A 25,536-nucleotide genomic window follows, 5' to 3' on the forward strand; every position below is an offset into this window, starting at 1 on the left:
ATTGTTCTTGTTATGGCAGCCGTTGGTTGTGACATGGGTCATGCCAGTTGTTTATTGCCTGGAGTGACAGTGGCCAGAATGACAAGGTGAATGGAAAAGGAAAGGTGAGAGCACGGGGTGATTCTTTATCTTCTCCTCCTTCTCCTCTATCATACTGTGCTCCTGCCAACAACATTTCGAGTGATCGCTAATCATAATTAGCCACATGACCCCTGATGGCTACAACAATAAGGAACATGACAGGGTACAGTAAGGGTGGTTGTCCAGTGGCGCCAGCCCCTTCCTACTATTCTGCTGCTTTTGTAAATCATGTTTTTTTAGAGAGTGCCTTATTCTTCTTCCCTAGCACTAATATGCTTAGGAGTTATTAAGACTTTCAGAGGTAATCTGTAAACCCAAGAGCTCCATCTTCTATCCACCCCCTCCCCTTTAGACAATATTGAACCAGAGACCCAGAAATTTCGGAAAATTTCAACAAATTCATTTTGTTGTTTTTTCTCTTGCTGTTTTAGGTAATAAATTAGACCAACATCACAGCCTAAAAATAATAATTGGTCCAGGGTTGTGAACCTGGTTGTTCTGTGCATGATGATGAATTACTACTGTGTTATCATTGGTTGAATGGCCCTGCTTCTGCTGCCACAGCAATCTCCACCATTCTAACCCTGCCTAGCCCAGGTGCAGTGTTGGAGCAGCTCTGGGCAACTGGGTAGATGTGGCCAAACCTCAAGGGAATGGCAATGCTGCCTTGGGAGGAAATTTCAAGGAAAATTCCCAAATGTTAACACAATTATGTAAACAGGAAGGGAATGCTTTTCATTCCCCAAAGCATGATACAAGATAGCATCAGATTATATGTGTGTATATATATATAATTTATTGCTAAGAGTATTTCATAATTACTTTTGGCTCAAGAGGTCACCTCTAGGTTGGTTATAATAAATGAGATTTTAAAAATATTAATTTAAAAATCAAGTAAAGCTGTTTTAAGTGACAATTTAAAAAAAAATTGGATTGAAAGTAGAGAAAGAATGTGTTTACCATACATCCTTAAAAGGGAACTCCACAATTGTCACACTATCTAAACTACCATATTGTAATGAAGGTTCAAAATGCAGTTTAACTGCACTGAACTTCATTGTAAGAGTCCACACTATCGTATAAGGCAGATCAATGTAGTTAAGCTGCATTATAAAACTACATTAAATAGCAGTGTAGATGGGACCTGAAGCACTGGAACAGAAAAATGCCCTTCTTCCTGTATTCCCCAGCATATAGTAGACTGACAGTGACCATTCTAAAAGGTAACTTTTTCATTATTTTAGAAAATAGGAAACCAACACCTTTTTAAATTGTAATCTAAACTAAAACAAAAGTACTTTTTATGGAATGTTAATTGTAATCAATTGCTTAATTAAAGTGCAGAGAGCCTGCAAATTGTTTAGACAGTATGATGATTTTGTGATTATCAAAACTGTGATTGTTTTGTGGTCATCAAAACAAATGAATGTCTTCTGCAGAAGCAATGTCAACAAAAATCTAGGCAGGTACTCAAGGTCTACAGAAGAATTCAAGAGGTGAATAGAAAACATGCCTAAGGACTCATTAACTAAAGTGTAATTTATTGCATGGTGTATATATGTATATATGGAGCCAATTAAGTGCAGAAACCCCTCTTGGCCACGGAAAACCCATTAGAAACCCCTTGGCCATATCACACACTCTCAATCTTGGAGGGAATGAAAAGTAAACCTCTTCTGAACAAATACTGCCAAGACAAAAAAAAAAAAAAACAAAACAGGGTAGGTTCACGTATATAAGAAATGATTTGAAAGTGCATAACAATGAGGAGGGGCCACTCTGTCAACATACATCACCATCACTGTTTTATTCTGGGAAATACTGCTAACCTGTTCCAAAGGATATAGTAAGTGACTACTGACTAGATAGAAGGAGTGTTAAATTCACCATTTTTGGTGACTGGTTTAGGCTGGCCTTTGTTCCATTTTTAGGGAGCTTCCCGAACTTGGGGGAGAGGCGAGTCTGTTTTCATGTTGAAAGGATTCAGTCCATTGCCAACAATGGAGATATTTTAGAGGCTCATTTCTCTATCATTTTAAGCCTATCAGCATGAAACTTATCTCACATTTACTTCTGCAAGTGTGCTAAGTTTGGGAAAATTTCAACAAACCACCATTTTTTTTAAAGTTTTTACCATAACTTAAAAAAAATCCACAAAAGGGGGTTCTGGGAATTGAAGTCCCAAGTGTACACCACAAGAGGGGTGAAGAATGGGTACAGTCAGCCAGGCCTCTGGCTGAGAAAGAAAGTGAGAAGCACATACAACTCTCGTCATGACTCAGAAGGTAGCACAAGGCTCCTTCAATGCTTGTGTAGCAGGAAGTGCTGTTGGGAAAGTGAGTTCCCATTTGCCTCAAGTGGGTGTGAGGGGGAAGGGCCTTCGGGAAGGAATGGAGGAAGCTGCTGAGGAAGAAAGTAAAGGAGAAATAGCAGCTTTCTTAATTAGTGAGGCTGCTCTGACCACAAACTGCCATGTTCACTTCAGGTAGAGTCAGTGCCGCTTGCTCCACCCCATTGGTCCCTATTAGCCCCCATTATCTAAAAAGATCTGGTTGCTGTGATCTTTTCCAGCTAAGGCTTTGGCTGACTCCTGACTGGCCCGTTTTCATGGATTCAGCAGCTGAATCCTCTGAACCATCCGGAGCCCGTTTTCAAAAACAGAACTGTACACAGCCCTACTAGATAGTTGTAGAAAGGAAACAGGAAATCAGTTATTGGCTACTTTCACATATTAAAGTCTCCCTGAGTGCCAATAATCGCTGAACAATTATAGTTACAAAATGTGTTAAAGAGATTTTATCAGTGTGGCATTTGTTTCTTCTACATTTTTAAAATCTTAAAAGCATAGTTTTATATATAATGACATGTTTATGATCATCTAATGTCTGATGGTCTATTTTCAGACTGTGAAGTACAAAATTTTCCCCTCTGCTTTTTAAGCACCGGAAACCTGTAAGAAAGAATACAGACATGATGCCCTTTAAAAAATCCTAAAATAAGTACTGGCTCACCTTAGCACACCTTGGCTAGGAATGACAGTACATTTAGGGAAACTGCTATTTTCTGGGAAGTTATTAGTCACAAAGTACTTTTTAGGTGAAACTATGTCCTGAGCTTTCAAGACAACGTTTTTGGGAAGTAATTGTCAACTCTTTCCCATTAACCTCCCTCTTTTCTACTTTTGAGCAGTAGCTACAATGATTTTAAGGGGTTTTTTTGTTGAATCTGAGTGTGTTATCTGTCCTTCCAAATAACACATTCAGATACTATGTTCAATGGCATTGCCTATGAAAAGAAAGAAAATGGTATCTGAAAAAATTATCCTACTACTCTGTTCCAATATCAAGGAGGCATTGCATCTGCTCTGCAGTTTCCATCTAATATTTAAAAGAGCTATCCAAGGTACTGAACCTATTGTGGGGAAAAGTCTCAACAACTTGGATAACTCATGTAAAGTTCACACTAAAACTCAGAACAGATTGAACACACCACTGCCATTATAATCACTATCTCCCAGATCCTGGGCAGGAGAAGGACTGTTTAGTCACCAGACCTGGTGCATTCTATGTAAAGGAATCAAAGTGTATATGTTTCTGAAACTGATCCATCAGTTATTTTGGATATCTTTAGAACAGGCATGTTAGATTTCTGGTTGTTTCCAATTTGTTTAGTTTCTTGATTAAAAACAAACAAACTGGACATTTCTGTTTTGGTCACTATTGTATCCAACATGGTGTGGATGTTAAGCATTGAAAATGCTACTATTGTTCCATTCAAATTATAAGCAGTTTGAGCATTGGACTGTGACTCTGGAAACCAATACACTTGGTACACAACTGACTGAAGATCAGTGTGTTAGTTAATGTGATGATATCTGGCTAGCTTGGGAGATTCTAAAAAAGGCTACATGGCACATACTGCTCTGTGCATAGATAGAAAAGAGCACCTGAAGAACTCAATAGAAACAGCCTGAGAGCTGCCATTATCCCATCCATCCATTAACACATATATATACATCAGCTATTTTTTTTGTCACTCTTAATAATGTTAGCACTGGCTTCTACCAGAAAGACTGGCATAATTCAATTTCTGGAAATCATGATGTATAGCACATTTTTCTTACCACAAAATGGAGTCAGGGCACATTGATTAGCTATTGCAGGGAACAAGGATCAAAACTTTTATTTTCTCTAATGTGTATGAACGAGCTTCAAGAATTCCTGTAGTAATTCTGCAGTTTGTTTATTTATTTATTTACTCTCAGCCCGTAGGCGACTCAACGCGGTTCACAACAAGAGCAAAAAGACAATCATAACAATATAACAATAAACAATTTAAAAAACAATAAGAGCATAATATACAAAGTAATGGCACATCAATAACAACACATTAACATCTTGTAACTAGAATCGTGATCCAATTCATCGTCTATAATTTAGAGTTAACCTTGTCTGTGTGTGTAATTTTATTGTATTTTTAAAATAAGAATAACAACAAAGATAATAATAGGAAGTGATGCTGTAATAAATTGGGCCTTTCTTCCATCCTGATCAAAAGTTTATAAAGCATCTTGTATCATGGAACATGCTGAAGAAACAGTATATAATAACTTTAAAGCACAGTTGACAAATAAATATATTATCTTATATTCTGCATTAAAATATAACTGTATGACAGGTCCAGATATAGCTGCTTTTAGCATTCATTTAGAAATAAATGTCCCTACAATTAGAGAGATATCAAACCAGTTTTATTCAATTTATTTGAAATAAAGGAGGTTGCTATGGTGTACTTTGGGTATCTTACACATTAAGAAGTGTTTTCTGCTTTTTTGCCTAACACAAAGCCTGGATTAAAAATAATGTTACATAATGCACTACTACATTCAGAGCTTAATTTCATCCCAAGTCTTGCTATGAAGCCCCATAATCCTTTCAAATGATATTCTTTTCCTTTTCTTCTCTGGAAATATGCACTACAGTCTGTCCAATGAGAATCAGTATTGGACAAAATCAGGCCAAAACAAGAAAGTTTAAGTAAGTTTTTCCATGGGAAAGCTGTGTTTTCTGCTAGGGTGTGTTTGTTTCACTTCTGGCCCAAGCTGTCTGGCCCAAATGCTTCATCAGTAGCCCTGTCCTCACAAGTGCTCCACATTTTGGTCTTTGCTTCCTATTCTGCATGGGATATACAGTGATCAGCCTCAGTAGATTTTATGTCTTGCTCCGAAAAACTCTTGTGAGTTTTTTAATAGCCTGTTTCCTACTGGATGCATGTGGCAGTGCCATTGGGAGTGTATGTTTTGTGTACATCCCTACCTCAAGCCAGCTTCAAACCAGATTTTAATGCTTGTGTAGATAGGACCACTGTGTAGCAGCAAGCCTGAACTCTCCTTCATCTTGCAAGAATAAGAGAAACAGGAATATGAAAAAGAGTGCCACGGTGAATGCACAAAGTGCTGTTATTGTTTTGTTTGCTTTGTTTTCCAGTTTTAGTTATGATTAGTGTTTTAAATATGTTGAGATTCCTACAACCAATAATCTCTCAGTGAAAATTGTCTTTCCTTGATTGACACTTGCCTTACCTCCTACAGGTGGTTCACCTGAGCCAGCTGGAAAGGGCACACTCCTACCTCTGACACAGTGTACGTTCACTTGTTGCTTCAGGGCTACGTAAGTTTTTTAACCCCTTTGCAGTGTGTGTGTGTTTGGAGGGGAGTACCTATCACAGAAGAATGGATAATTGGCTGGTGTGGATTCCTAAATAGGTTACCATTTGGCAGGTACTGGAGGGAGAAAAGAGTAATTAATTTAGCACTTATGGCATATATTTGGTGAGGGACAGAACTCTGGAATAGAGCCTGTGAGTCATATGACCAGAGAGGTGGAGAAAGATATTATCCTTGGGGCTGGTCTTGGGATTTTGTCCTCACCACAAGTCATGCAACTTGAAGATTGGAACCCTTGGCTTGGTTTTTCCAGTGGATGGCTAGCCGGGGAGCAATCCAGAGTTTGGAGTTATCCTCTCAGGGGCTCAGATGTTTTCCCTCAGGGGAAGATGGGAAAGAGCAGCTCAAAAATAGCAATTTCCCAAACTGCTCCCCCCCCCCCAATAGCATATCTTAAATAAAAAGTTAAAATAAGTAACAGATTTTTTTTCATGTCAATAACAACTTGAGAAACTGCAAGTCACTTCTGGTGTGAGAGAGTTGGCTGTCTGTAGACATTGCCCAGGGGGTGCTCGGATGTTTTACCATCTTGTGAGAGGCTTCTCTCATGTCCCCACATGAGGAGCTGGAGTTGACAGTTGGGAGCTCACACTGTTCCCCAGACTCAAACTGCTGACCTTTTGTTCGGCAGTCCTGCCGGCACAAGGGTTTAACCCAATACGCCACCACGGGCACCAGATTAAATGAAGTCACCCATATTTTAACCCATCTTCTGTGTATGGCCTCATTATTCCATCAGCTGGTCAACAACAACCTTGATATATAAGCAAGCCCATAGAAAGAATAGGAGCCACATTGATGCTATTAGAAGTACAGTTTGAATTGTATGATTATTATAGTAATATGGAAGCATGGTTACAAGATAAACTCAAGTCTGTGAGGTTTTCATAGAAGGCGCCAAAATATGCATAGACTAAATGCCTGTTTTTCAACCACATAGCAAATAAAGAATGGGCAGGAATTGCTCAAAAAGCCATCAATCTTCCTTGCCATCTCTCAAATCTCAGAACCTCATGGAATGAAGCTTGGAGGGGGATTTGCTTCTTATCTGCCTTTGGCATTGAAAACAAGAATTTACCCAATGTTTATTACCCTCAGACTATTGGTATTACATGAAAGCAAAACTTCTGCAATTTTCCAAGAGGCATTCCTCAGAGGATTAGAAGCAAATTTATTTGCAAGTCTTGACTGAATTGTTCTCAAAACGCTTAAAGGTGAAAGGGAGATTTTTTGAATTATTCTTCCAATGCTCTGCATAGTTACGTATTTGCAATCATATGTACAGTATCTCATTCTCTTATTGATTCAACACAATCTTCGTATTAACAGCAGAGATAATAATTCCAACCTAACTTTTAGGGTTATTGTAATGATTACAAGTTGAGGTATGTTCTGAGCACTCCAAGATACTGTGTGCTGCTGTTCATTCTATTACATGAGAAATAAAGCTACAAGAGCAGGTTTTTTGAGGTTGGAATAGAATTTCCTCCCAATCTTGCACCCACCCACCCCAAATATCAAGGTTACAGAATCATGGTGGTATTTCAACATCTTTTACTGGATCTAGGAGAAATTCAATATTTAATTAGAACCAATTGTATCTTGTAGGGATGTGCAACCCATTAAAAATGTTTCAAAATTATTACAAAAGGGGGGGGGGGGTCTGGCATTTTGTTTCTAAAGTGTTTCTATAGTTAGTGAAAACTTGTTACTATAATGAGAGTAATGAAATGTTTATACTATTTCGTTGCAGTAATTGCACATAATTTTCTATAATTGCAGAAAATACAGGGGCTTCTTTATCCCTCAATATCAGAACATTTCACTTATCCATGTTTTTGGAAGGAATTTTAATTTTTTTTATAAACAATGTTTTTTTAAAAAAAACTACAAGAGCTATCTCCTTGAATTTTCTATACAATGACAGGAGATAACGGGATCATTCCCCCCAACTTTCAGAAATATTTATACTTTTACTGATTTCATGGACTTTTTAAAAAAGTCACAACATCCATCTCATTGACTGTCTCTCACATTAACCAGTAAAAACTAATATTAAGCAATTTGACATTTTCATAGAATCCTAAATTTGGAGAGGATCCCCAAGAGCCATCTAGTCCAAAACCCTTTTTCCACGCAGAAGGGCACCATAAAAACTCTACTGACAGATGGCCATCCAGCCTCTAAACTAATTAATGTGCTTTCCCTATCATATGGGATATTTTTTCCAGACCAGCACAGAGATTTACTTACTTAAAGTGTCTGTCAGTCCTCTTCTTTGCAGATTTAATCATTCATTGGAATTCCCACTGGTTGCTGTTAGGGAGGGACAAATATCTATCTCCACTACCCTGGTTGGTGCTTTATGATGCTGATGCATTCTGAGAAATGTAGTTTAAGGCAGGGCCTTTTGAATTCTCTGGCATAGACCTCCTCCCTTCCCAAACTACATTTCCCAGAGTTCTGTGGTGTTACCAGCAAACACTGCTCCCTCTTTTTCCTGCTCCTAATGCTGACACTCCATTAATTTAGAAAAAAGGTAAGGCAAGACATAAAGACAGCCTTTTTGGCTTTTCTTTGCTTTCTCACACTGAAAAGAAAACTGACTTTGGGAACCTTCTGAGATTTACAAAACTAAAACAAAAAAGCATGGGGTACGTTTTAATTCTTAAATTTTTGGTGCGGGGCATGCCGATGTATTGGTTATTGCCTCATAAGTAAAAAAAAATAACAAATTTGATCTCAATTATGAGGCAGACAAAAATGCACACCTCTAGTATCTTGTTTAAACTTTATTTTCCTTTAGTATCCATTTGTCATGTTGCTCCAGTCTCCCTTTGGAAGTTTCTTTGCATTGCAATAACTACTTTAAGCTCAGTGTCAGAGTATCCTGGAATTCTGAACTATTTTTATTAATTGCTATTTTTTATGTCAGAAGTTTAACACTTTGTTGAATAATAAGAGTGTTGAATAATGATGATTTTTCTTATCACATTCAAAGTATCAAATCACTTGGATTGGATATTAGAAAAAAATAAAGGAAAAGAATAAAAGAGGTCACAAAGAAAAAATGACTATGAACTGGGGGATAATTACTCCTCATAAGCAGGCAGACTATGAACACATTGCAATGAAATGTTTGAAACAGTGTCAGAGATTCATTTTTCTGCTTTGTTCTGCTGTGTGGCTAAATTATCCTCTGGTTTGAAAGCAGAGTTATCAGTCACAGCCCTTTCAGCCTCACCCCCACCTCTGCCTTGCTCTTCTGTGCTGGGATTTTCCACTTGTAGAGAACCTGCAAAGATTATTCACAGAAGAGACGGTCAAAGTTTGAATGTTCTGAAGTCTGATGCCCAACCAATTTCGACTCAGACCAGAACTGTCTTGATTTTTAAGTGATCTGGATTTTGCTCACATAGGCTGCATTGCCCAGCATCTGTCTTATCTCTGGAGCCAGTGAACATCCCTAGCAATTTTGCTCAAGAGTACATTCTCCTTCTTGCCTTCTTTGAGTTGAATTCTCCCTCTTGCCTTCTGTGACCTTCAGTCATCTGCTATTTCCACTGTGTTCCTTAAATGAAAAATGCACTGAATGCTTCATCTACTTTCATGACAAGCTACAAGTCATGTCAATAACAGCTTCCAAAAAAATGTCAGTGAGTGTTCTTAAAGGAATTATGGATAGAGAAAAGTTGACATGTTCAACAAAGGATTTCTGCAAATAACTATGTAGACAAAATGCGGCATCACTGGTGCTATCTTGAAACGTTATTAACATGAATACAAATATATCTAAGCAATAATGTTTTTTCTTTAAATGAAGTCCTCATTTATTGGCTGTATGTAATGGTAGTTATTACAATACAGGCTGAGTGTCCCTTGTCCAAAATACTTGGGACCAGAAGTGATTTGCATTTGTGAATCTTTTTGCATTTTGAAATACTTGATTATATTTAATAAGAAATCATGGAGATGGGATCCAAGTCTAAACATGAATGCACTTATGTAGCCAGGATAGCCATGCATGAAAATGAAGTATCTGCACACTTGTAGGAATGCTGAAGCTTGCAGAAGTATAAATAAAATTATGGAAAAGAAACCCCACAAATTTTAATGGGGGAGAGCTTAAAGAGAGTCCAATGATAATCACATATATGTAATGCTGATAGGCTATATAGAAGCAGAACTGGAAAATCTGGAGGGAGGGTAAGTGGGAGGAAGTATCCACAGCAGGAGGACCACTGGCATGATAACAGGAAACTCAGAAAAACATTAAAATTTGCAGAAGTAAAGGATATTTATCCCCACACTAAAACACATTAGAAAATAATTAAAAGTGTGTTTGTTTCAGCAGGTTTTCCACACTGTTTAGATAATTGTCAACCTATTTACTATGTTAGCACTTTGCATCTTTTAAGGTAATACAGTTGAGATGTTGAACCGTTTACTGTCTCTATTTAATAGAGGTTGCTTTTATTAATTTTATAGGTTGGTTTTATCTATTGTGTATTGATTAAGTGTATTGATTAAGTCCCTATGGGAGAAGGAGACGGGGTATAAATAAAGCTTCTTCTTCTTCTTCTTCTTCTTCTTCTTATTATTATTATTACTACTGGGGATGATTCCTAATGGAAAAGACCCTAAGGCGGTGGTTCCCAACCTGTGGATCCCCAGGTGTTTTGGCCTACAACTGCCAGAAATTTCAGTCAGTTTACCAGCTGTTAGGGTTCAGTGCATGTGCTCAGTGCATGTGGCATGCAGAATGGATGATGGGAGAAAAAAGATCAAAGAAAGGATGAGAGTGAGAATGGAATGGAAGGGAGTTTTTATTCATTAGGTAAAGGTTTCCCCTGACATTAAGACCAGTTGTGTCTGACTCCGGGGTGCGGTGCTCATCTCCATTTCTAAGCTGAAGAACCAGCATTGTCCGTAAACACCTCCAAGGTCATGTGGCCGGCATGACTGCATGGCGAGCTGTTACCTTCTCACCGGAGCAGTACCAATTGATCTACTCACATTTGCATGTTTTTGAACTGCTAAGTTGGCAGAAACTGGGGCTGACACTGGGAGCTTACACTGCTACCCGGATTTGGTCAACAAGCTCAGCAACTCAGTGCTTTAACCCACTGCGCCACTGGGGGCTCCCAATAATTTATTCATTAAATTATTTAATTTACATGCCTTCTTTCTCCCAGAGTGAGACCCAAGGCTGCTTCCAAAATTAAAAAGTTAAAAACAATTACCCATACAAAGTGAGAACAATCAAAATCATAGAATACTTTTTTAAAATGTTTTTTAAAACATGCAGAAGTTAAAAGATATATAAAATCTACCAAATAATAATAATAATAATAATAATAATAATAATAATAAACAACTTTATTTATACCCTGCCACCATCTCCCCCAATGGGGACTTGGGGCGGCTTACATGAGGTCAAGCCCAAGCAACAAATTACAGCAAAATAAAAACCAAAAACACAAGCAACAAACAACAACATCATAATTACATAAAAACATATGAATACATTAGCAATATAAAATTACAGTAACACCATCACAGTGACAATGGGTGGGCCACATTTGCATAATAAAATGATTAAAAAACTCGGGTGAGATAAAAGGAGGAGCAGGTTATTTGAGAAGGGGAGCTCATTAAAAAAATGGGGTTGTGGGACCAAGCTTTCCTATGAGGGGGGGGGGACAGAAACATTGAGGGTGAGTAATAATGTGAGGTTGTGTACCTACTCACCAAAGGCACAGTGGAAGTGCCAGGTTTTAAGGTTCTTTTTAAACGTTAGTAGGGTAGGGGCTTTCCTAATCTCTCCAGGTAATGAGTTCCAGAGTCGGGGGGCCACAGAGGAGAAGGTTCTCTCCCTTGTGCCCACAAGATGAGCTTGTGAAACTGGCAGGGGCGAAAGGAGGGCCTCCCCCCGAAGATCAGAGGGCCCGGACTGGTTCATGGAGGGAGATATGGTCACGAAGGTAGATGGGTCAAAAACCATTTAGGACCTTGTAGGTGATAACCTGCACCTTGAATTGGGCCCAGAAGATAAACGGCAGCCAGTGGAGCTCCTTAAATTACTGTTCCCTGTAACTAGCCCCAGTTATTAATCTGGCTGCCGAACGTTGGACAAGTTGTAGTTTCCAGGCCGTATTCAAGGGTAGCCCTACGTAGTGCATTGTAGTAGTCCAGTCTAGAGGTAACTAAGGCATGGACCACCATGGTCAAGTCAGACCTCACGAGGTAAGGTTGCAGTTGTCGCACGAGTTTTAATTGTGCGAAGCCCCCCCCCCTCCGCCCCAGGCCAAACTGCGGACCTGTGATTTCAGGGGGAGTATCTATGATACACCATTGTAATTCAGGGCCCTTCCACATAGCCATGTAACCCAGAGTATCAAGGCAGAAAACCCCACATTATCTGCTTTGAACTGGAATATATGGCAGGGTGGACTAAGATAACTCAGTTCAAAGAAGATATTGTGGGATTTTCTACCTTGATATTCTGGGTTACATGGCTATGTGGAAGGGCCCTGAATTACAATGGTGTATCATAGATCCCCTTGCACTGCTCCAAAAGCAAGATTCCACTGCCTTTCAAAATATTCTTAAATTGATATCTTTTATATGCTCACTTCTCTGCTCAACCCGAAACAAATATTATCTGCTTCTCTGAGAACATTGTTTTTGGTGGCAGCTTCAATTGTGTACAGAATTTATTGCTTTCATTAACCAACATGAGGCATACATGCACTTTTGTCTGCATTTCCTAATTAAAAGGGTTGACAGATGCATTAAGTTGCTATTTTAATGAAGCCCCAGTAGATTTTATGGCTTGTAATCACAGCAACCAGGAAGTGACATCACTAGTTGCCTGGGAGAATGAATTATGTTTATTCTTTTCTCCCTAGGAGAACAGCTCAGTTTTCTTTTTGCCTGCAAAGAAAAGGGTTGAGAAGCAATTGAATGATTTATTGCTGTGGGCCATTTAGTTGTGCTTTCATCTTTTCCAGTTTGGATGCTGTGTGTGTTGTCATTGCTCAGTTTCCCATAGTAATTCTATTAGATTAACATACAGATAAAGTTTGCCTTTTGCTTATTGTGGGATTTGACAGTGACTTACCATGCTAAGCAAGTTCCAAGGAGTTGAAACCTCTCTCTTTTAAAGTAGAGCCAGATTACAGCAAAAAAAGAAATCATAACTAAGGCATAGGATGGTGTAAAAAACTAATCAGTACAAGTGAAAAAGAGCCAAGATGAAATCTTGACATTACTCCAGAATTAATAGCTTTTAACATCTTTGCTTGCTATTCCTATTAAAAACTCAAGATGAATCTATACTACCCTATATCCCAGGATCCAATCTCAGATTGTCTGCTTTGAACTGGATTATATGAGTCTCCACTACCATATAATCTGGGATAAACAGAAAATCTGGAAGCAGATCCCTGGATATACAGCAGTGTAGAAAAGATCTCAGGCAATTAATTAATTCAGAGAAACCCTAGAGTGCATCTATAATAGGGGTCCTCAAACTTAGGACTGAGGGTCAGATCTGGCCCTCCAAGGTCATTTATCCAGCCCTCGCTCAGTGTCAAGTCTGTACTGACTTGAAAGCAGACAACAACAACAATTGTTTTAACTGTTATAACTGTTTTAATTGCTGTTTATATATGTTTATCTGTACTATTGTGTAGGCAACTAATTGTGTCCTTTTGTAAGCCGCCCTGAGTCCCCCCTTGGGGGTTGAGAAGGGCGGGGTAGAAATACGCTAAATAAATAAATAAATAAATAAACAACAACAACAACCTTATCTCATCAGCCAAAAGCAGGCCCACACTTCCCATTGAAATACTAATACGTTTATATTTGTTAAAATTGTTCTTCATTTTAATTATTGTATTGTTTTTTTTTAAAATTTGCACTACAGATAAGATATGTGTAGTGTGCATAGGAATTCATTCATGTTTTTTTTTTCAAATTATAATCTGTCCCTCCAATACTTTGAGGGACTGTTACCTGGCCCTCTGTTTAAAAGTTTGAGGACCCCTGATCTATAATATAGATTGAATGTAATTTGACACCACCTTTAGCTGCCATGGCTCAATGCTATGGAAACAAGCCTTCTCTGCACAAGAGTGCTGGTGCCCAGAAAATCACAACTCCCAGGATTCCCTAGCATTGAGCCATGGCAATTAAAGTGGTGTCACACTGCATTAATTCTGCAATGTAAATGCATCCCGTGATTCAGCCCCCATCTCATTTCTATTGCATTCCTCTATTTGAAAATGTGTATCAGGACTATCCCCAGTGCATGCCTACTTTTGCAACACCTAGCAGAAAGCAGATCTAAATAAATCTTAAACTGAATTGACATTAAAGACAGAGTCTTGATTTCAGCTGACAGCCATTCAAAACTGAAAGAGTAGACATCCTCCCATCTCTACTAATTCTCAGTCCAGCATAGTGAGAGCTGTGGTAGCAGTCAACAAAGTCACAGAGAACATTCTGATCTTAAATAACTGAGACAGCATGTCTGCCCAGCTTTGCGGTTCTGTGATTGGTCAGCTACATGTGCTCACATCGTTTATATAGTGGCTTGCATCTAACAGTAGAGACTGCAGCACCTGCTTTGGAACTTACCAAACAAACCAGTTTGCAAATAATGTAGGTTTGTATGCATCAAGCAGAACTTGGAAATGTATTGGAAAAAGAAAATTAGTTGGATTAATGATAATGAAGTATCATTGTATGACCCCTGAAAAGAACTACCTAATAATATAGTTCCGTTTTATGGGACTCCCCACGTCCTCTTTATTAGAAAATAATGGGTTACTTTTAACTTTGTTGCGGCTATTCTGGGGTTTTCTTAAAAATTGTATTCAGAGGATGTTTGCCATAGCCTTCCTTCAAGGTGAAGAGAGTGTGACTTGCCTAATGCCTCCCAGTGGGTTTACATGGATGAGCAAAATGTCAACTCTGGATCTCTCAAAATCATAGGATGCATCTACACTGTAAAATTAATGTCACTTACATTTAATGTCATGGCTCAATGCTATGGAATCATGTGAGTTGCAGTTTAATGAGGCAACCAGTACTATTTGACAAAGTATGGTAGTGATCTTGTAAAACTACTACTACAATGATTCCATACTGTTGAGCTTTGATAGTTAAAGTGCTGCCAAACTGCATAAATTCTACATTAATTCTACCGCCTTGAGTCACCTCTGGCTGAGAAAGGCAGTATACAAATGCAGTAAATAAATAAATAATAAATAGAGGCACCAATAGTCTAGCAGTCAAACTATGCCACACAGGTTCTCTACTTCTAGAATTCAATTTTACAAGACACTGACTTAGGGGACAAAGTGCATCTAAGTAATGGATGCTTCATGCATCCTGCAATGACAGAACTGGCATCAAATAAGAGCGACATGTGCCATAAAATAAAAGTTATTATTCCTTTCCATTACAAATCACACTGTAATTTAGTTACACCCGTGTTAATGCAAAGAGGAATAATTAGCAATTCATTATTTTCACCACTAGATGCTGATTTCATTATTTCAATCTAGCAATGGACCACTACTGTAAATTCTGGAAAGGAAACACTGAAACAGTAACTTGGTTTGGGAAGAAAGTGTTGCTAGCTGGACTCTTGTCTTCTTGCTTGCTCACTCTGAGAGCAATGGTGTCTTCAGTAATTTCAGAGCAGCTGGTGACACAGGAACCTGGAATGAAAGCTGATCTGTTGAGAAGGGAGCTTATTTTGAATAGCCTTTTGAAATGTACTTAATCTCCCACACTGTTTTTTTAACCCTTTCGGAAGCATCTTCTGTTTTAGCTGTACACAGCAATGCTGGGCTCACATCCACTGGAGCCTGATCCCACAACAGCAAGGATGTGACACTGACAAATTCAGCAGAGGGCACTCTTCCCTTTGAATCAGCATCTGTTATTTCAATCTCATATTCAGTGCTTTCCACCCCAACTGTCATTTCAAAGACAAAATCCCAGAGGGACTGAGCACACATGGCTAAGGAATAATCCTTCTATGACACTCTTTACAAGAAAAAAGAGTTTCCAAACAAATAGACACCAGGCTCCCTAGATTGCCCTCTGTTCTAATAATGAATGAAATCAAATATTATTTGCATGAAGTGAATTACAAGTATAATTTAGAACATGCCAATGGACATTATTGGCCTAAAACATGCTACTATCAATATTGATCATTGACATTTGCCTTATCTGCATTTTTTCAAGAAAAGAAGATTCTCTATCTTAAACTTCTGTATAGCTAATCATACTTTAAAGGCCAAAATGTACAGGTCAGGATATCTATTTTAGTCACAAGAAGGGAAGACAAAAGCTGAAACACCATGTTATGTCTCCAGACAGATTCCTTTTTTCTACCTGTGTCCCCTAAAATTAAGAAAATAGCAAAGAGTAGAGACATTATACTGGAAATGAAGGTCCACATAGTTAAAGCAGTGGTATTCCACATAGTAACCTATGAATGTGAGAGCTGGACCATAAGGAAGGCTGAGTGAAGGAAGATAGGTGCTTTTGAACTGTGGTGTTGGAGGAAAATTCCGAGATTGCCTTGGATCGCAAGAAGATCAAACGAGTTCATACTCCAGGAAATAATGCCCAGCTGCTCACTGGAGGGAAGAATATTAGAGGCAAAGATGATGATGATGATGATGATGAAGAAGAAGAAGAAGAACTTTATTTTTCTACCCTGCCTCCATCTCCTCGAAGGGACTCGGGGCGGCTTACATGAGGCCCAAGCCCAGGCAGAATACAATTAAAATAAAGCAATAACAATTAAAACAGCATAAAACAGCATAAAACAACATAACAAAAATAGCTAGTAACAACAATAACAGCAGACTAATTTTGGAGGGGGGGGGGGAGGAGGAAAACCACTATGTGAACTAGTTAAAGGATAAAGTGGTTTAGTAAGGTGGATAACAATGTATAACGGCATAGGAAATATCATGGAAACAGAGCAAATTAACAGAATCAGTTAATATAATACAGGACATCAGATTGAATGACAATTCAAGTCATGATACAAGCCATTTGTTATAGAAGTCATAAATCGAAAGCACGACAAAACATCCACGTTTTTAATTACTGAAGTAACAAAGTACTTTGGCCACGTAATGAGAAGACAGGAAAGCTTGGAGAAGACAATGATGCTGGGGAAAATGGAAGGAAAAGGGAAGAGGGGCTAACCAAGGGCAAAATAGATGGATGGTATCCTTGAAGAGACTAGCTTGACCTTGAAGGAGCCGAGGGTGGTGACAGCTGACAGAGAGCTCTGGTGTGAACTGGTCCATGAAGTCACAAAGAGTCGGAAGCAACTGAACGAATAAACAACAACAAAAACCAGGCAGTTGCCATCAAGTTTGCCATTCATTTGTGCCACCTGGTCAGACTGGATAGCCAATTATTGTACAGATATTCATTAGGGCTGGGCGGTTTCATTTCGTTAATTCGTAATTCGTTAATAATTCGTTAATTTTTCCAATTACAAAACGATAACGAACCATTCTGGAGCAATTATTAAAAAAAACGAATTTTCAAAAACGTTTTGTAAATGCTTCGTATTTCGATATTGTATTTGTTTCGTTATTGTTTTGAGGTCGTTTCATTATTATTTCCGCATGTCTGGGCCAGTTTTATGGTTTAATTAGTGAAAAAAAAATTATAATATCACACCAACAGTCAACAACAGAGGGAGAGGGAAGCTTCAGAAGGTTTTGGAGGTTTTTTAGCGTATTTCGCGGTCGCGTCCGCCATTAACGAATCGATTCGTTATTGTTTTGGAAATCGATTCGTTAATTTTTACCATTTACGAAATTTCGTAAATATCGAACTTTTTAAAAGGAAAATTTTGTAATTATTTTAAATATCGAAACAAAAAAACCCCCCAAATACAAATCGATTTTAGAAACAAATTTTTCCGTTGTTACCCAGGCCTAGTATTCATCATAATATTCACTCTCATATGGAATTTCAGATATTTATAATGTCAACTCAGCAGTGGAATTCTTATCTGACATACCTAAATGTGTAACATTTCACCTGTGTGTGCAATGTTAGCCTCATGGAGCTTCAATGTTGGAATAAAGGCAAGATAAAAAGAAAGTAAATAAGTAAATAATAGATATTCACCACTTTGCTCTGAAGATTAGATCTCCCAGTTGGTAAAGTGTGATCATCCACATATTGTTAGATTGCAACTCTCAGCCATTCTAGCCATCATTATCAGTGATGAGTAATGCTGGAAGTTTTGATCCAATAATATCTGGAAGGCTGCACACTTTCCCCCAATATACAATGTTCTCATTTCTCCACATGCCAATCTTTATGTAATCTAAAAAGTGCCATCTGCACACACAAGAGAGGTGAATCACTAGGCTTGATTTGAAGAAGAATGCAAAAAATCATATTTCAGAAAGTCAAGAGTGAGAGACAATGGTGAGCTTTAAGGTCACTGAAACCAACTGATTTCTTAGTCAGTTCAAGAGTCAAAACCTAGTTAACATTGCTAGTACTTGAAATTAGATTACAAATGTGTTAGAAAGTACACTAGATTCTACACAGAGGTAAACCTTCTTAGAAGATTAAATGCTCCTCACCCCTAGTTTAGACTTACAGTTTAGACTTATGTAGATACAGGAGACTAGCCATTACTGTTGTGTATCTTAAGGCAGGATTGTCAAATTCGTTTTGACCAAGGGCCATATCAGCCATATGGTTGTCTTCAAATGGCTGTTTGTAATTGTAAGACTGTATATGTAACTACTCTTCATCATATTGTTAAATAACCCGAGACAACATAGCACACACCTTCATCCATTGATCATGTTCTGAAAATAACATCAAACATAAAAAACAAAATGCAAACACAATCATTCAAAATGCTAAAAGCTCTGAAAAGCATCTGGACCTTGTGAGCCACATAAAATGATGTGGTGAGCCAGGTTCGACCCATGGGCTTTGAGTCTGACATGTATCTTAACATATGGGTCTTCTAAATGGAGAAAATACAGACCATAGCAAAGCCTTAGAATAAGTGTAAGGAAAAGAACAGTGATATATTGCAGATACAGAATGGAGCAGGGAAAATCCTGCATTTTAGACATGACATAAACTTGGATTTTAACTTTTCTTGTTTTGTTTTTATAGACACGCTCATTCAAGTAGCTAAAAATAGCCTTCTAATCACATTTCAGCACTGTCAGTATCCATTTCTGATGTCACCATCTGTGGGCTTTAAAAAACAGTTCTGTTGTAAGGCATGTGCAGCATGCCTTGCATCACACGCTTCCTCTAATCCTGTGCTCTTTTGACTCATGCTGAATCCCACCTTGCATATGGTACTGTAATGTTCAAGAACAATGCAAGCAAAAGCAAAAGGAATGTCCCTTTTCATGAATGATAGCAATGAAGCTATCATGGGAAAGATGTAACTCAAAGAGCAAGGTACTCCTATGTGAGCAAGTCCAGATCCACATTCTAAGGAAATGACATGAGAAAGATGCTGTTGTAAGTCAGCAGCTAGCTTTTCTCATGGCCTACTATGGTAAGTCAAAAATTATCTCCAGCCTTTTCTCTCAGTCCTACTGCCCTTGAAAGCATATTTGGTTATTGGAGGTGCAAAAGATAACCTTTTTAATGTCCTACTCCAGGTTCGCACTTTTCTTGCTGAGGGAGGGTAGGTTTTTCCCTCTCTTTTGGTCTTCTGCCATAGTGCAAAGATGATTCCTCCAACTTTCTTTCTTTCTTTCTTTCTTTCTTTCTTTCTTCTCTATTATTCAGGCAGGACTTGGAAATGTAATATTGTTTAGTGTGTACCAGTTTGGGGTTGACTACATCTTTTCTGTGGGTTTTTCATTGCGTTTTCAATTTATTTGTTAACTGGGCTTCTCTATCTTCTCTTCTTATTTGAGAGCTACTAACCAGAAATGGCACTCTATGCAGCCATGCTAGCCACATGACCTTGGAGGGATCTATACACAATGCTGGCTCTTTGGCTTAGAAATGGAGATGAGCACCATCCCGCAGAGTTGGACATGACTAGACTTAATGTCAAGGGGAGACCTTTACCTTTACTCAGAAAATCCAGAGATTGCTCTTGGAAATAGAAACTTGGAATGTTGTTCCTCACTAATTTCATTCTTGGGGATAGTAATGAACCATTTAAGCAATTTCCAATAAGTTTTCACATTAAAAATATTGCCGTATTTACATAGAAAACAGGTTTTATCTTGGTTGTTTGATTACAGCTTTAGTTATTGTAAAAAGGTCAGATGTTGTGAGGAAAGGGCAGGTAGCTTGATAGCCATTTTCATATCGCAGCTGGAAAATACAGCTAGATCCAGCCCATTGGTGGCAATGGGGGAGGGGGGGGCTTGCCCTGGGCTCCCCTTTCCACCAATTGAGGCAATTGTGTCATTTGTTCTTATATCCTTCACTAAGACCTGGATTAAAAAGCATCAGAGTTAAGATACCACTCTTTCTGCGACTCTTTCCCCTTCAGTCTGTAGAGGATACCCGGGTTTAAAGAAAAGGCTTAAAATAACACTCTTTCTGTGATCTTTTCCCTTTGGTCTGTAGAGGAGAATTGGGTTTAATGCTTCATTAAAGCTGTTTCTACTCTAGAGGAAACAGGCACTACAGACACTGCACACATTCTCTGCCTGTACACAGCTTTTCAAGGCATTTTAAGGAGGCTTCCCACTTCCCAGGGAAGAAAAAGTAATGACCTGGAGTTATCCTGCCCTGGACTTCCATTAAAAAGCCCTCTCTTTTCTCTTGATTTGCACTGCAGGCTCTGCCTGGACTGGTGCCTTTTCCCCACTCACAGCTTTCTGCTTTGGGTTTAATGCTTCCTTAAAGCTGTTTCTACTTTCAATTCTAGAGGAGCGGTAACTAGGTGGTAGTAGTTTTCTGAGAATGAGGCTTTTCTGTTTGTTTGCTGGAATCACTATTATTAGTAATAATAATTATTATATTTTAGAAGTGTTTTCTGAAAGAGAGGAGGAGAAAAATAAGATAAAAGGGTGACTCTCCTAAGCCCCCAAATGTGTGTGTGCACCCCACCCACCAGTCCCACATGTTCCCAACTCCCAGTCAGTACCACTAAATAAAATAATAAAGAAAATTAAAAAAATCAAAAAGATTCAAGAGAGAGCCTAAGCCAGAAGTTAAGCCAAAAAATATACTGAAGCCAGGACTCAACTGTGATGCCAAATAGGGGAGAAGGAACCATGATCAGCTGCCACATGGTCCCATTTTGGATGGGAAAATGTGACAGCTGGGCTCTTGCTGTTACGGCCATCCGACCAAGCCAAACAAACGGGACTGGCTGAAGGGAACCGACCACTCTGAATCTGTGCACAAACCTATTGAATACAGCAACAGTGAAGATCATTCTGCCCTGGTTCTCTTCAAAACAATTATGTGCAATCTTTTCTTATGTTTTGCTATTGGTAGGAAACAAATTTAAAAATGCTACATTTAGGACATGGAATAGGATGCAAATACATGTATGTGTTTCTCTAACCCCCCCCCCCCAAAAAAAAACCCCAAAAAATCTGGAATTAAAAACAATTCACAAAATTTTACTTTTAAAAAAAAGATGCACACAAAGCCATGTAAACATATATTGACAAGGGAAAGTCAGACAGATAACAATATAAAAACCAATATTGAATTCAAAAGAATATCAATAAATGGATAAGTATATCCATTAAAAGGCCTGTCCTCAGCAGCCTGTCAGGTGCCCAAAGTGTGCCAGCAGGTCTTTTACTGCTGACAAAAGAACAACAAGGATAGAACCACCGTTGACATTCCAGGAAGTCTTGGAGCAACCAGCAAGGATTGTTTGTCTTGTATACCCACCAAACATAACTCTGAGAGTGCTCCACACAATAGAATTTATACAGGTTGACACTGTTGTGGCTCAATGTTATGGGATCCTGGGTTTTATAGGTTGGCAGGGCACCAGCACTCATTTGCAGAAAAAGCTAAAAACCTTGTAAAACTACCACTCCCAGGTTTCAAGAGCACTGAGCCAAGACAGTTAAACTTGTGTCATGGTGCAACAATTCAACAGTGTAGATATACACTAAGAGAAGTAAAATCATGAGAATGTTCTTTCCTTATCCTGTCTCTCGTCAGGATCATAAAGATAGTGTGGTGACAAGGCTGCCATTTCATTCTGCCAATGAAAGAGTGCAGAAGAGTCAGATTTTAGGAGGAAAAACAATATCACTGGGCATGCTAGAACATTCAGTTGGATCATGGCAAGAGTACTTTCCAAGCGATTACTAGTATCTAGGCTCCAGTCATGCTCTTTAAGCTACCCTTCCACTCACAGACCTGGAAGAGGCTGTGTAATGAACCAAGAGTCCAGAAACTTAGATAATGCTCCTAATGCAATGGTATTGTTTCCTTGAAATACCCAGTTTGTGGATGAGCATGAGCAGGAAAACAGTTATTTCACTGTACTGGAGCTACTTGCCAGTGGCCAAGGAGTAGGTCAATCAGCATGGGAACTAGGGCACCAAGGGTAAGTTGCAAAATGTTTACGCTGACATGGCCGGGATGGGAGAAAATTGGTGCCTGAAGGGAAAGTTCAAGGAGATAAGGAAAGGGGTGGGGGGATTCTGCTCTCAAATCAGTCTATACAACTGCCTTCTTCATATTTGCAGAAAATCCAGATGGAAATGGTTAAATATACCATCCTTACACATCTAATTTGATCCTCCATAAAGCACCTTTGCTGTAACAATTGAAATACACGTTTCCATAGAATAGCTAAGCTATGACATACAAATCAGAATGCTTGTAAAATATTAGAAAGCAGAGGGATATTTACAAACTGCTTGACCAGAATTTATTTTCAGACAAAATGAATTAGATGATTACTGTGAAATAGTCACATTGATTTAAAGGTAATGAAATTAATTTATTCTAGCGCTATGCCTATTGCCTATGAGAATACTGTATAACTATTCATAATAAATATAATTGTGAAAGCTTTTATTTTTATATTGTCCTGAACTGGCTATGTCTGAAAGGAGCCTGATTCAAAGCAATCAAAACAGAAAATTGTGGTGTACTGATGATCACATTCCTTTGAGTTCAGTACATCTGTCTGTTCATGTCAATGAATGTTTGAAAGAATGTATTTGTCAGCTGATCATGAATCTTTTTTTTTCATTTTCTAAGCCTTTGCTAATATTGCAGTGGCATACAAAAATTCCTTTTAGGTGAATTCAGAATTCTTCCTCAGGTAAAACAGCTGAGGAATTTTGAATGAAATGAAAAGAGTTTTAATAAGGATATGTGTATCCCAGATTGTTTACCTAAATAATATCAAATTTGAAGGAGATTCAGCAATTCTTCCTCAGATGAAACATATGATGAATTCTGAACAATGCTAAAAAGCATTGGAGACCAGTGATAATTCTTGGGGGCAAGATTGTGGTGGGCAGAGGAACAACATTCCTAGCATAACGTTTTGCATTGGACTATTTTCTCTGGCTTTCATTTATCTCCTCTACCTTTACTCATTTCCTGGAGGATCATGTTGTCTGAAAGTTTGTCCTGTGCCATGATAGCATCAACCAAACAAGTAATTTTATTTCTTTTGGTTTTGATCAATATTTGGAGTAGTTTGATTTATCCATTTATTTAAAATGTTGATTAGAACTTGATTAGAACAAACCCATGTAAAACAAAACTTTATTTTCAGTCTTCCACCATTTTATTTTGCTATTTCCACAATTAGCTCTTCTCTGGTGTTCAGAAATTTGTGTGTGTGGGGGGGGGGGGTAGAGAAGACAGATAGAAATCATCTTCTAAACTCATAAATTGCTTTGAAACTGGAGAAAACAGGGAAGAAATGTGGGATGGGATCTGTCAACTTTGCCTATGTTGAAACTCTTCAGTGGCATGAACTAAGGGACATTACTATGTCCAGTCTCCTACTAAGCATTGACATTTCTCTCCCAAAATCCTTCTTCATGAGGCTAGCACGACAACTTTTTAAATTAATTTAATAATTATAAATACTGAAATTTCAAAATATCACCACTTGGTTTTTCCTGCCATTTCTCCTTCATAATAATCTTGGTTTTCAGAATTGCACTATGGCTAGCTTTTTAACTTTTGTTTTGGACTTCTGTGATTGAGAGCAATGAAATTAGGAGGAAGGAGAGAAGCCCAGAGAAGGGGGAGAAGTGCAGATCTATGCCTCCTGTCTTATAAGAATATTGCCTCAAATCTACTTGAGAGTAGTGGGATTAGAAGAAAAGGTCTATATCCCAAAAGTTTTTCCAAGGTGTTTTATTTTAAAAGAATTGAGTGGGAGGGAACTGCCCTCACCCATATTATAAATCTGAAAATGGGTGATTTGGGGAGAAAAGACAAGATAGAACAAGGTGTGCTGGGATCTGAGACATGAACCAATTTGCTTCCTAATGCAATGGGACATAACACTACAATAGTATGACCCCCCCCACACACACACACACAGAATAATGTCCCTGTCCATGAGGTCAACTTATACATGAATATAATCATACTTTAGGGAGTTCATTGGAAATCTCCCTTGCGACCATTCACCTCTTCTCCTCATCATTCTCTTCATCTCTTCCACTTAGCCTTCAGGCCATAACAGGATTTTCTGTCTCTGTCTCTCTCTTTCTTACTGTTATGTAATAAGAAATCTGCCTACATCAAATGTGTATTCTGATATGTTCCCTTTCCTTATTACCATTTTTGCTTGGTGTAACTAATTGGTTCTTCAGTAACTTTAACTTTGTCATTTGAGGATTTTTTTTCAAAATGAATGTTATCCTACATTATACATTACACATAGGCAAGAGTGGTTTTGTAGCAATAAAAAAAATGCAGAGCACGTGTGAGGAAGTTTCAGAGAATGAGATACAGATAGAGGACACCTAGGAGAAAGGGAGTCAGGAGGGAACAGCAAAGTGATTCCTCCCACACCTCTACCTTGATTCTTTTCCCCATTGTCCATTGGGGAATGAGATTGGTATTGCTTTGTTTGTTTTCTGTGGGAAAGCACAAGTCATGAGTCAGTGCAATGTCTTGATCTCCCATGAAGCACAGAATGCCTTTGTGAGCAACCTAGTTCTATCTGTGCAGTCTAGTATTTTATATCTGTGAGCCAGCATAATTACTGAAGGTTGTGCCATGTACAAATGAAACACTGTTTATAAGGTCAAGGGACAAAAAAAAAATAATAGAGAATTGAACTCTTTCTCTTGATATGTCTCATCTTGCACTACACCTCAACTGATTTCACTGAGAAAAAAACAGTATTGGTCTTAATTTTGTGCTATAAAGCTGTTGCTGGTTGTAATGAATCCCTTACTTTGGCAAGCTAACTTAGGCCTAGGAAAGTGGGCCTGGCGAAGCCACGGCATCCATTTTAGAGAAGTGAGACAGGGAGATGCCATCTTAGGTTAGGTTTGCCTTAAGGGGGCGTGTTCTAGTCTTGGAGGGAAAGTTAGACCACTAGGATTGGTTAGAATGATGGGGGCGGAGCCTAAGTGATCTGAAGGAAAAAGGTGACTTTTAACCTGAGGCTTGAGTTCTGAGATTGCCAGTTGAGAGTTGCAAGTTGGAGCTTGGAAAGGATGTTAGTGAGAGCAGTTTGGGGATTTGAAGTAGGACTT

General features: G+C 38.5%; 1 long non-coding RNA gene across 1 annotated transcript in view; it reads left to right on the forward strand.

Moving 5' to 3' along the window:
* LOC132766608 (uncharacterized) overlaps window positions 1-25,536 on the forward strand; it is a 45,788-nt gene that overhangs the window by 13,739 nt on the left and 6,513 nt on the right. Inside the window, exon 3 of the long non-coding RNA XR_009630512.2 lies at window positions 5,672-5,750. This is a non-coding gene — a long non-coding RNA (uncharacterized lncRNA). The remainder of the gene's footprint in view (window positions 1-5,671; window positions 5,751-25,536) is intronic.

This window comes from Anolis sagrei, chromosome 2 (genome assembly GCF_037176765.1).
Source record: "Anolis sagrei isolate rAnoSag1 chromosome 2, rAnoSag1.mat, whole genome shotgun sequence".
NCBI classification, from domain to species: Eukaryota; Metazoa; Chordata; class Lepidosauria; order Squamata; family Dactyloidae; genus Anolis; species Anolis sagrei.